We start from the raw sequence: 10,147 nt of genomic DNA, 5'->3' as shown, positions 1-10,147 counted from the left end.
TTTTTAATAAAAAATATAAAAAAAATCGTACCGCCCCCAAACTTTTGAACAGTAGTTCATATTTGGCAATAAAAGTTTCTGATGGAGACCTAAAAAAGGACTGTAAAAGTCATTGGAAGAATACAATGCTATATTTACACACAAAAAAATCGACAAAAAAATTGTTTTTGGACATTTGTCATGGTACTATCATGGTGCCATATCATGGAGGTACCAAGTAAATACCATGGTACCATAGTATTGCCATGAAACATCCTCACAATACCACATGGCACCTGGCGGCACAGTACTTTTCTGTAAGTGTATACAGCTAGCAAACACCTTCTCCTCTTAAACAGAGAGACTGGGCTCTGAACATCGCTATTAACACGCTAGTCCTCCACTGTATCTCCTAGCTCTGGCTATTGTCTGGACTTTCAGTGATGGGACCGAACAAAGGCGGCCCTCTGAGAGAATGAAGGACAATGGTCTGTATTGTTTACTTAGCTACCTCACTTAATCAGGCACAGCCGGCTCTAATTGGTGTTTTGGTTAAGAGGTTTTTAAACTTATAGCTTCCTGGCCTTAATAACAGTGCTCCACAGCAAGCTCGCCACAGAGAACAATACTGGACTTGTCTGGCCCGCGACTCTTATTGAGACCTCTCTATCACGCACCCTCCTTCTGCTTCTCCGACCTTGCTCTCTCTTAGCATGTTTTTGCTATTAGTTTGTCTTTAAATATATGCTGAATAATCCAAGGTGTTGGCTAATGGTTTCTATAGTTATGTAAAACAAACAACGGCGATCCGTTTTGCTCATTCAAGCTCCTCTCTCATGGGAAAGCTAATATCATGACGACTGTGGCTGGAAGCTGGAGAGAAGGCTTGCTGTTCTTCTCAATAATGGCAGCACGCCATCTCCGTGGCTGGCATGGTACGGCGACGGGGCAGCAGAATCCCTGATGGCGATCTATTCAACGTTGATGCCCGCAGATGCAGCTCTGCTTCAGCCATTGTGCCGGGGAATGATTTAATGCAAACGACTACAAAACATCTCCCCACCCCCTTCAGCGCCTATCACAACCAGGACGTGTGATATTCACAATTAACAAACACATCTGCTGTAATGAACAGTGCCTTCGAGCAGGGGGAGAGAGAGAGGGACAGCGTGTGTAAAATAGAAGAGGAGGGTGTGAGACGCAGGAGAGTGATGGTGGGTCATACCTGCTTATTTTCCACTTCCATTTAATGCCCGCATGTTCTAAGATGGTGGCTTTGTGCAAACTGCATCTCGTGACAGGAGGAAGGGGGCAAGCGAGTAGCGAAGGGGAGGGGAGCAGCAACACCATCAGGACGACAGCCACACAACCGACCTTCTTCACTCTTTCCTTTCCCTGGCATCAAGGATGGCTGTCTGTACGAGAATGAAAATGGAAAGATGAAGGAAGATAAATGCATCAGCATGTGAGGGCATAAGCACGATCGGGCATGCGCACGCACACGCACACCTTTTCATGTCTGTTCTCATGGTAAAGTCTGCCTTGAGCATGCAAATGACTTTCATTATGCAAATGCATGCAAATCAGACCCAACCATCTGAGAATCAAGGCTGGGAAAAAAATCTACACAGAGATATTGAATGAAAGAGACAGAGTGAAGGATAAATCCTTTGGGTGGCAGGAGGCGGCTAACAGAACTAAACGCCGTGTGGAGGAACAAGGGTGTCCCAGAGAGCACAAAAATCGCCGTTTAAGATTATAACGCACCCTTTCTTCGTGGTGATTTAGCGGGCGCACAAAACACAAACCTTATTTGAGTATTAAAATGCAGTCTTCACAATATCTACAGCTACTGATCCGTGTCATAGGGCTAAATTAAACGTTAAAAGTTGCTCTATAAGTATGCATGTTGACCACCTGCTGTAGGAGCTCTGAAAGTATAATGGAGAGTGAAATGGAAGTCATATACACCACAGGGAATGTTCTAATCAACATTGAAACACTCATTGGGCTGGAGGATGAAACACAAGCTCATCGTACATGCCTTGATAAAATAACCTAGTCAGGGGTGGGAAATGACATTTCTTGCCCACCAGACAAAGACAGAATTTTACCAGCCATTTTTATTTATTGTTCAATTAAAATGTATGAAATATATAATATTTTATGTAAGTTTTACATTTTTGTTGATTTTTTTTTTAAATGGCTATAATATATATTATTGTGTGTGTGTGTGTATATTATTTATTTTTTTGTTAAAAGTTTAATTTCTATATTTTTTTTATAATTTATATACAATTTTATTAATGTTTTTATATATATATATATATATATGCATGCTTGTATGTTCTGGTCAGTGGCTGGTAATTTTGTCTTAGCTGGCAGCAACTGTTGCTGGTGACCAGTAAGAAAAAAGTATTTCTTACAGGTCTCTTGCCACAGTGGCTGCCAGATAAGGTGAAATTACCCGCCACTGACCAGAAAGTACCAGCATTACTATTACAAGTACCAGCTATAAAACCCAATCTGACAGGTTCATATTGAGGCAGATCTGCAGAGGGATGGACTATGAATCCCTGTTAATCATCTCAGAAGCTCTGGGAGTCTTTATTATCTGATGGATGGTCCCACGTGGGGAAACGTCGCAGTGTGGCGGGCTAGTCTACTCTTAGGTAGTTTCTTTCATTTCTCTGAGGTAGCTGAGTTAGAGGTGGTCTTTGTTTTCAGGTGCCGTTAGCCAGGCCGGAGTGTGAGAGAGTTGGCTGAGGGGTAAATAAAGAGTGGGATTGGAGGGGTGGGGTCCTGCTGAAAGGCAGCAAACCTTCTCTAATTGGCACTTGACATTTTTTTAGCTGTGGCTGGATAAAGTGGACCCTCTTTCAAGACCACTCCAAACGCTTGCTGGAAAAGTGCCTTATGCAAATACTGCAAATAGGAACCATTGTCAGGCGTCTGACATTAACAGCTGAGGTAACAATAGGACTGTGTGCATGTAGGTGTGTTGAAGAGAGCACAGGACAATGTGGCAGAGAGTGGACAACATGTGAAAAGCCATCCAAATGATGCTTCAGTGAAAAAAAAAAAAAAAAATCATTTCACCAGAGCGAGTACTAGTTCGCCATGCCAAGCTTTTTAAAGAATGGCCCATTAAACTTGGGCAATCAAGCAGATGTATGATTTTACAACATCTAAATATTTGTTTTCTTTAACGGCTCCTCCAATAACATTTCTTAAAACTATGAGTGTAAATAATTCATATGGCAGGATTCAATATTATTGCCATGTTCACATTCAGCTTTTTTCAGACACAGTCTAAACACAAGCCCATTGTGCAATTACCCATTCATTCCTTTAGACTGCATTTAAATGTCTAAACGAGAACGGTGTGGTCTTGTCGCCATACAGCGTGTGTGATGAATCAGCCTTTCATGTAGTCAGGACAACGTTTGGCTACACCTGTTACTGCTGAGTGTTTAATCCCCTTTGTGTGTGTGGGCCCATTGACTTCTCTAACAGCCTAAAGGGAATTCACAGTTCTTTGGGGCGACGTCAGGGCGGGAGGGGGTCAGAGAGAACGGTGTCTATTCCTCAGTTTCCTCTCCAACAGTGCAGCCATTTTGGGGCTCGGTTGGTGAGTTCCGTCCAAAGAAAGAGAAGCATTGCCGGGGGCAGGAATCAGAGCGGCGCTCACCAAAAGCGGCCTGGCTGATGTGACTGGGACGCTGTCAAAAGGTTGGTAAAGGAATCCATTGTCTCTGTGACAAGTGGCCTGGCTCTATTGACCATACAGTTGACGGGAGAGGGGAGGAGGGTGGTAATAATAAGGGTACAATGCCTGTTTTTCTAGTTGACACTTGAAGTCCGAAATGCTAAGTGCAAGAAAACTGCCATTCGTGCTTTTCCTTCCTGTTCCTCTGTTCCCTTCTCTCCAGACAGTTTGATTAGACTGCCAATCTTTATTCCTCACAGGCCATGACGTATCCAACCTAAATGCTACCTTCTACCTTTATGCCAATTAGTCAAGGTATGCTAACCATTCAAGTAAGTTGCCAAGAAGAATCACATCAATATTATGAACATACACCTGAAAGATGTACTTGTAGATCTTTCTTTTACACCACTTTTAAGGACATTTTATAATTGAACGTCATTTATAGTTTACTGTACAGGCCAAAATGGACAGTTCACTGCTAGATTGGTGTAAAGGATGCAACAAGAGAAATGGATAATGGAGTGATGCAAATCAAGACAATGATTGATCAGATTTGCTGCATACAGGTAAGTGCGTTATATGAATTGCTGCTTGGGTATTTTTGACAATAACGATATTAATAAGGACAAATCAAATTAAGAGTTTGTCACATGTTATTGCTGGGAAACTACACTGTAAAAAAATATTTGCACAATTTGTTATCACAACATTTTTTCTTTTATCAGATCAACTTGGATAATTTATAATTTATGTGAATCTCCTTCATTGTATCAACTAAATTTCTTTATTTCAATGAACTTAGAAATGAAGGCAACCAGGTTTTTTAAGTTAAACCAACAACAATTTTTTTACAGTGTAGGAGCTTCGTAAAGTTCTGGCCATATGCGTATTCCACGTATGTGGAAATGCGACAATCGTATGCGAATAGCAGCTTTTGTCAGTGGTTTTAATAAACTCAGTTTGCTCAGTAGAAACTGGTTTGAAATATTTTGTCATTGGAGGACACAATCTACCCAATGCTATTATAACCGCTTGTAATACACACTTGGTCAATTTGGCTCAAACTCACTTATCTGTTCTCAGTGCGTTTGGACTCTATTTGTCTTTTGCTCTGAAAGATGGACAGTTTAATCCCTGCACCTGCAATGCAGCAGCACTGTCTGTGGCTACAACACAGACAGAATGACAGCGCCTCACCAGATAGATTCCCTGTCATTTACAGCATCTAAAATGTACCTATTACTAAATAGCATTGCTAAATCAGACCTTTGAAGCCTCAGTGATCTATTAATTCCCAAATGAGAAATTAAATTACTATAACATACCCAAAGGCACGATGATCTGGTGACTGATGTCCACCTATTGATCACAAGCCTAATGAAGGGGAATTGTGGTATTGGCTTCCTAATGGGTTTTTTTGCCGAACCCACAGACCTATTCAGGACCATCCCAACAAGCTTTGCTACTTAGAGAATGTCCATGCTGGCTCTATCCCAGCCCCATTTATAACACTGTCACATCCAATCAAGAACCCCTCAGCACAAAATTCAAGTTCAGACAATCAACGTTTGTTTCCAGCGCTGGCTCAAGGTCCGAATGCATCCCAAGCTTAGAAAAGCAGCCAGATTTGCGTGGGAAAGCTTTAGCCCGTTAATTATTCAAACGCAGGAGTTGAATTGAGTGAGTCCGGGTTGGTATTGAAAAAGACAATGGAGTCTCAACTCACCGACCTTGTTAAACAAAGGTAACGAGTGAATGAGCTTTGTGCGTTTGCTGCAGACTAATACTTCAGAAAGCACTGGACTGGGTGTTAGTACCGGCACCCGTGGGTGATCATCATGTGGCCTTGTGTTAAGCCTCGGCCTGCTGCTCTGTGCTCTAGACTAGCCGCTTACAGATTAAACGTGATCATGTTTGAACAACATACTGCTGCTCCGCATATTCGCATAAACCATGTTCTATCCATACAAATCCATCGTTTTTGTATATTGGTAAACATACTGTTTCACATTATCATTCTACAAAAGAAAAAAACGACATTTAATCAGTGGGATCCTGCTGGTATTTGTTCAGAATTACATTCATTCTGTGGATTATTTGTAATGAAAGTTGTCATCTATTGGTGTGAATGTGTATTTTTGCTGTTCTTCTGAAATTTTCCCTCATTTCTGTGTAGCTATGAATCGAATATCACAATTATTAGTGTAATGCTAGTCAGATCTAGTCCTCTAGTAATGCATTTTACATCAAAAAACATTGCAGTTGAGTTTGAAAATTTCACACCTGCTCTTATGAATTGTTTGCTCTCCTTTTCATGCAAATAAGTATGACAAATATGAACAAACTTCATAACAGGCTTCTTAAAAACAATGGATAGCTTTTACAATTGTATAAGCCCTATCCCAGAGCGGAACACTATTTTTACATCCATTATAAGGAGGGTAATGAGAATAGTTGGGCATTACAAGGAAAGGTGATGCTGCATAATACTTAATATGAGAATAGCGTACAATCACTGCTTGTTTTTTAACAAAAAATAATTAACAAAAAATGCTGCTTACCTTCAGTGTATCAGCAGTGATGGAGGCCATTTTGTGGATTGCTCTTGCAATAAGATGCAGAGATTGAGGAGGAGAGAGGGGGAGACATAGGAAGGGAAAGAGGAGAGGGACAGAGTACAGATCTCATGGTGGGGTGATGCCTTTCAGGTGTGTAATGGGATTCTTGTTACTTTCGGTTATCTAGCTTTATGAAGAATGGATAACACTCATACAGCTAGATAACCAAAGATAACAGCCAACCCCTCCGGCCACCCGTCCTCTTCCACCACATGAAAAACCCAGCTGGGGTTGAACTGGGACCTGAAAAGAGAAGATCTTTTATTAACTTTCTAATTAGGACGTGATTGAAGTCAACTGTATTTAGTTAAACGCTAGCTGTAATTAAACCTGATGTGTTTAACGCAAGTCATTCTTTAATGATCATGACTGTGTTGGGATGACTTGTTGCTTTTAGACCTACTAGTTATTTGTCAAGCATCTCCTTTTAAAGCTGACTGCATGGTTAAAACCTCCTAAAACCAACTTGACTATGATTTCACCAGTCTGAACTGGTTTTTAGAAATGCAAGGGGTTCATTCACTGCTTGTTGTCTCTGTCTTACATTGCAGGCTGATCATTCTCCCTGGGTGAGAGATGGCTTCAAACGCATCCCGCAAAGGCTGGGATTTATTTTTAAATGGGAAAAAGACCCTGACTGTGCAGACGGAGGGGGAAAAAAGTAAAAAGAATAGTAACACTGGTTGTTTTAGTTTTCCGCAAATGTACCCTCAAGTTGCTGTTGTTTGTGTTTCAAAAACCTGTCTTTCAGCGCTAAGTGGCAGAATCATGAGGTCTTTCTCTCTCAGCCTCTCTCTCTCTCTCTTTCTCACGACTCTGTCAATCTGATTTTATGCAAATAAAAGAGGAGCTGGTCCAATTAAAAGCCTTTGTGTGAGAGGAGCCCCTCCCCATACACTCTCAGAGGTGTTGCAATCAAAGAGCAGGGAGAGGGAGAGGGAGAGAGTGTCATTACTTATTACAGCCTTTCAAGCCTAGTGAAAATGGCGACACGGGGCGAGTTCAAACACTTTTATTTACTCTACACACAGCTCATCATCTAATTATTTTACTAACAGCACCAGCACATTGTTAACAGGACAAAATGTCCTCAGCCAACAAGCCTTTTGACTGTAAATTAGAATGCTAGAAGTTTCCCTGTAAATGAACAGTTAGCACACACAAACATGCTTATGTGATACAGGTAGACAGACATGTTCTGAGCCAAAGGGAAATAAATGCTTTCAATATAATTATAGGCTAATAATTGATTATCTCACCACCAGCATCCCAGTAATTAAAGACAATAGTAATAATAATTGTTGTTATTATTATTGTTTTTATTGTTAATGTAATAGGCTAGTGGTAATCACAATGCTTGTATTCACATCCCATTTAACTTCAAGTCTCAGGTTTTCTGTTTCTTGTGCTGAGTAAATATCAATTGGTGCCAATAATGAACTAAAAGATATAATAATTAACTATACTGGACATATTAGTAACTAGCTTCATAAAGTGATAGGCCTATTAAAATCTAACACCGCAGAGATCTAGTCCTGATTAGCAGCATTTGTGTGACTCAGTGAAGCGATTATAGGCTATAAAAAATGACTCATTTTGTGCTGTTTAATCTTAATCATTCGAATGAAACTGATCCAAAATATATGCATAATTCAAAATATTATTAGGCCTATATAATAATAATAATTTAATATAATAATTTTTCGTTAATGTCTGGTTCCCAATATTATCGCATTAAATATTATATATGCATTAAATTGTTGATAACGAGAGTAATTATAATGTAAACAACTCCAGAGGTGACATCATTAATTTTACCCTAAATTGCGTGCTTGTTTCTCTGTGTCCATTTGCGTCTTTATATGCGTTTTATTTATTTTAAATATTGTCTTTGTGTGAAAGTCGTGCAAATACAACATGGAGGATGCAATCATTTTTATTAGGCTACCAGATTATGCTACCATTTACTGAAAACCATATGAACTTGAATTATAAGTCATTAAATACGAATAAGAAACGGAAAACGTGGGCTATTCGTGCTGTGGAAAATGCTATAGTCCTAGGCAACATAGGCAGCCTATAGTGGTTTTTGACGAAACTTCTCAATTATGTTGAATTATAGTGTTTTATACGTTACACTAAATATTCTTGTCATATAGCCTACATGTATGGGGAAATTGTTTATATGAAATTATATGAAATAAGCGTCTTGTCAAGTGAGCTGGTCGTTGTTATTTCCATGGCTTTATTTTTCACATATAGGCTATTCATATCGATGACGCACTAGTTTAACTCTGAGATTAAAATAAAAAACTAAAAATCGAAATATTCTATAGCTAATATTAAACATGTATAATAGCTAAAGGTTTTGGTGTTGTCCTCTTTCAATCGCAATACAATGCTCTCTCACACACTATAGCCTAAATTAATGAATTGATCTGATTGTGTGTGTAGCCATATGTGTGTATAGCCCATACAATAGTAAAAATAAGCCCATTAAAATTAGAATATTTGTATAGTTGTAGCTACCTGTGTATAGTGCCCCTCGTGCAAAATCTCAATTGACGTCCTAGGGGGGAAGCAAAGAGAGAACAACGTGAGAACTTAAGTCTGATTTTTTTTCCCCCTGCCTTTATAAGTAGACATTCCCGAGTGCTACAGGCTGTGAACATGACTTTCTCGCTGTGTATATAATGTTTGGGGCAACTAGTTAGCCTATAGTCGAGCAACAGAGATATGTGAGGTAGACCACACCTTAACGTCCGCGATTGTGATTTTTAAACGACCCAGATAGGCTAAAAGCCAACAATAACTTTTAAAAGTAGACTATCACAAAATTCATAATGTCCTCCGTATAGGCTACTTAAGACTCCTGCCATATCACTGCATTAATAGACATGCTATATAAACGCAAGAGAAACGATGAGATGTGTCACACAACGGTCGCACAATCCATAAGGTTTCAATTCAATCATGAGTGACGTTGGTCATCCTTCGGTCAGTTGTCACAATCTGATTGTTAAACAATATTTAGTTATGTTGTGGGGTGGGGGTGGGGGCATGTAGCCAATACATAGCCTACATGTAGTAGGTAGGCTATGCCTACACATGTCTCTATTATGTCTAATATTTTATAAACCTATATACAATTAGAATTTCTAATAAATTATAACGTGCCGTAGTGTTCATGTATGAATAAAACGCGCATGAAAGAGGCACGTGGAGAGTAGATATTGGCCTTGTGATTAATCTGAACGCTGGCCATCAGGATTAAACACGTCATGCGCACAGGCCTCCATCTCATAAACACCAAACAAATTACAATCATTCGTGCCAAGCTTTTAGAAACAATTCTTGAGTGTATTTTCTATTGATACTTGTTCTGTAAATAAACGCTCTTCCCATCATAATATGGTTTGAATGACCCAGAAATATTTCTGTTACTCTCGTTTTATTCTGTGGCTTAAAGATAAAAGAAGTAAAAACTCATCAAATAAACCACGAGCTTTTCCGCACTGACTGTTTATCAAAAACTGATAAACATTCCCATTCAAAGCTTTTAATTCAGACATAAAGCACACTGCTGTAACTCTAAATTCTCATTTGAAATAATAATTTACAGATTGGCAAATTGGCATAATGAAAACAAATAAAGCCATATCAAAATATTGACTTGTTAATTGCCAATGATTTCCAAATTAGAGAATACGGTCCCATATACATAGGCTACATATGAGTTGAGTCTTCTGAAAGAATCCGTAGCCTATAATTTCTAATTTCTTACATTTAAACCAACTATTGGCTTCTTTTTTGAAAAATGCGATGACTATCGATATGA

General features: G+C 39.2%; 1 long non-coding RNA gene across 1 annotated transcript; it reads left to right on the top strand.

Moving 5' to 3' along the window:
* The first annotated feature begins 3,725 nt into the window (after positions 1–3,725).
* LOC307005812 lies at positions 3,726–7,150 on the top strand. Its single transcript, XR_013799334.1, has 3 exons — positions 3,726–4,020; positions 4,137–4,257; positions 6,861–7,150. It is a non-coding gene; the product is annotated as an uncharacterized lncRNA (long non-coding RNA).
* Positions 7,151–10,147: the final 2,997 nt, after the last annotated feature.

Source organism: Phoxinus phoxinus (genome assembly GCF_949152265.1).
Source record: "Phoxinus phoxinus genome assembly, chromosome: 10".
Lineage (NCBI taxonomy): Eukaryota > Metazoa > Chordata > Actinopteri > Cypriniformes > Leuciscidae > Phoxinus > Phoxinus phoxinus.
The sequence above is the reverse complement of the archived record's forward strand: the minus strand, read 5'-3'. Positions and strand labels throughout refer to the sequence as shown.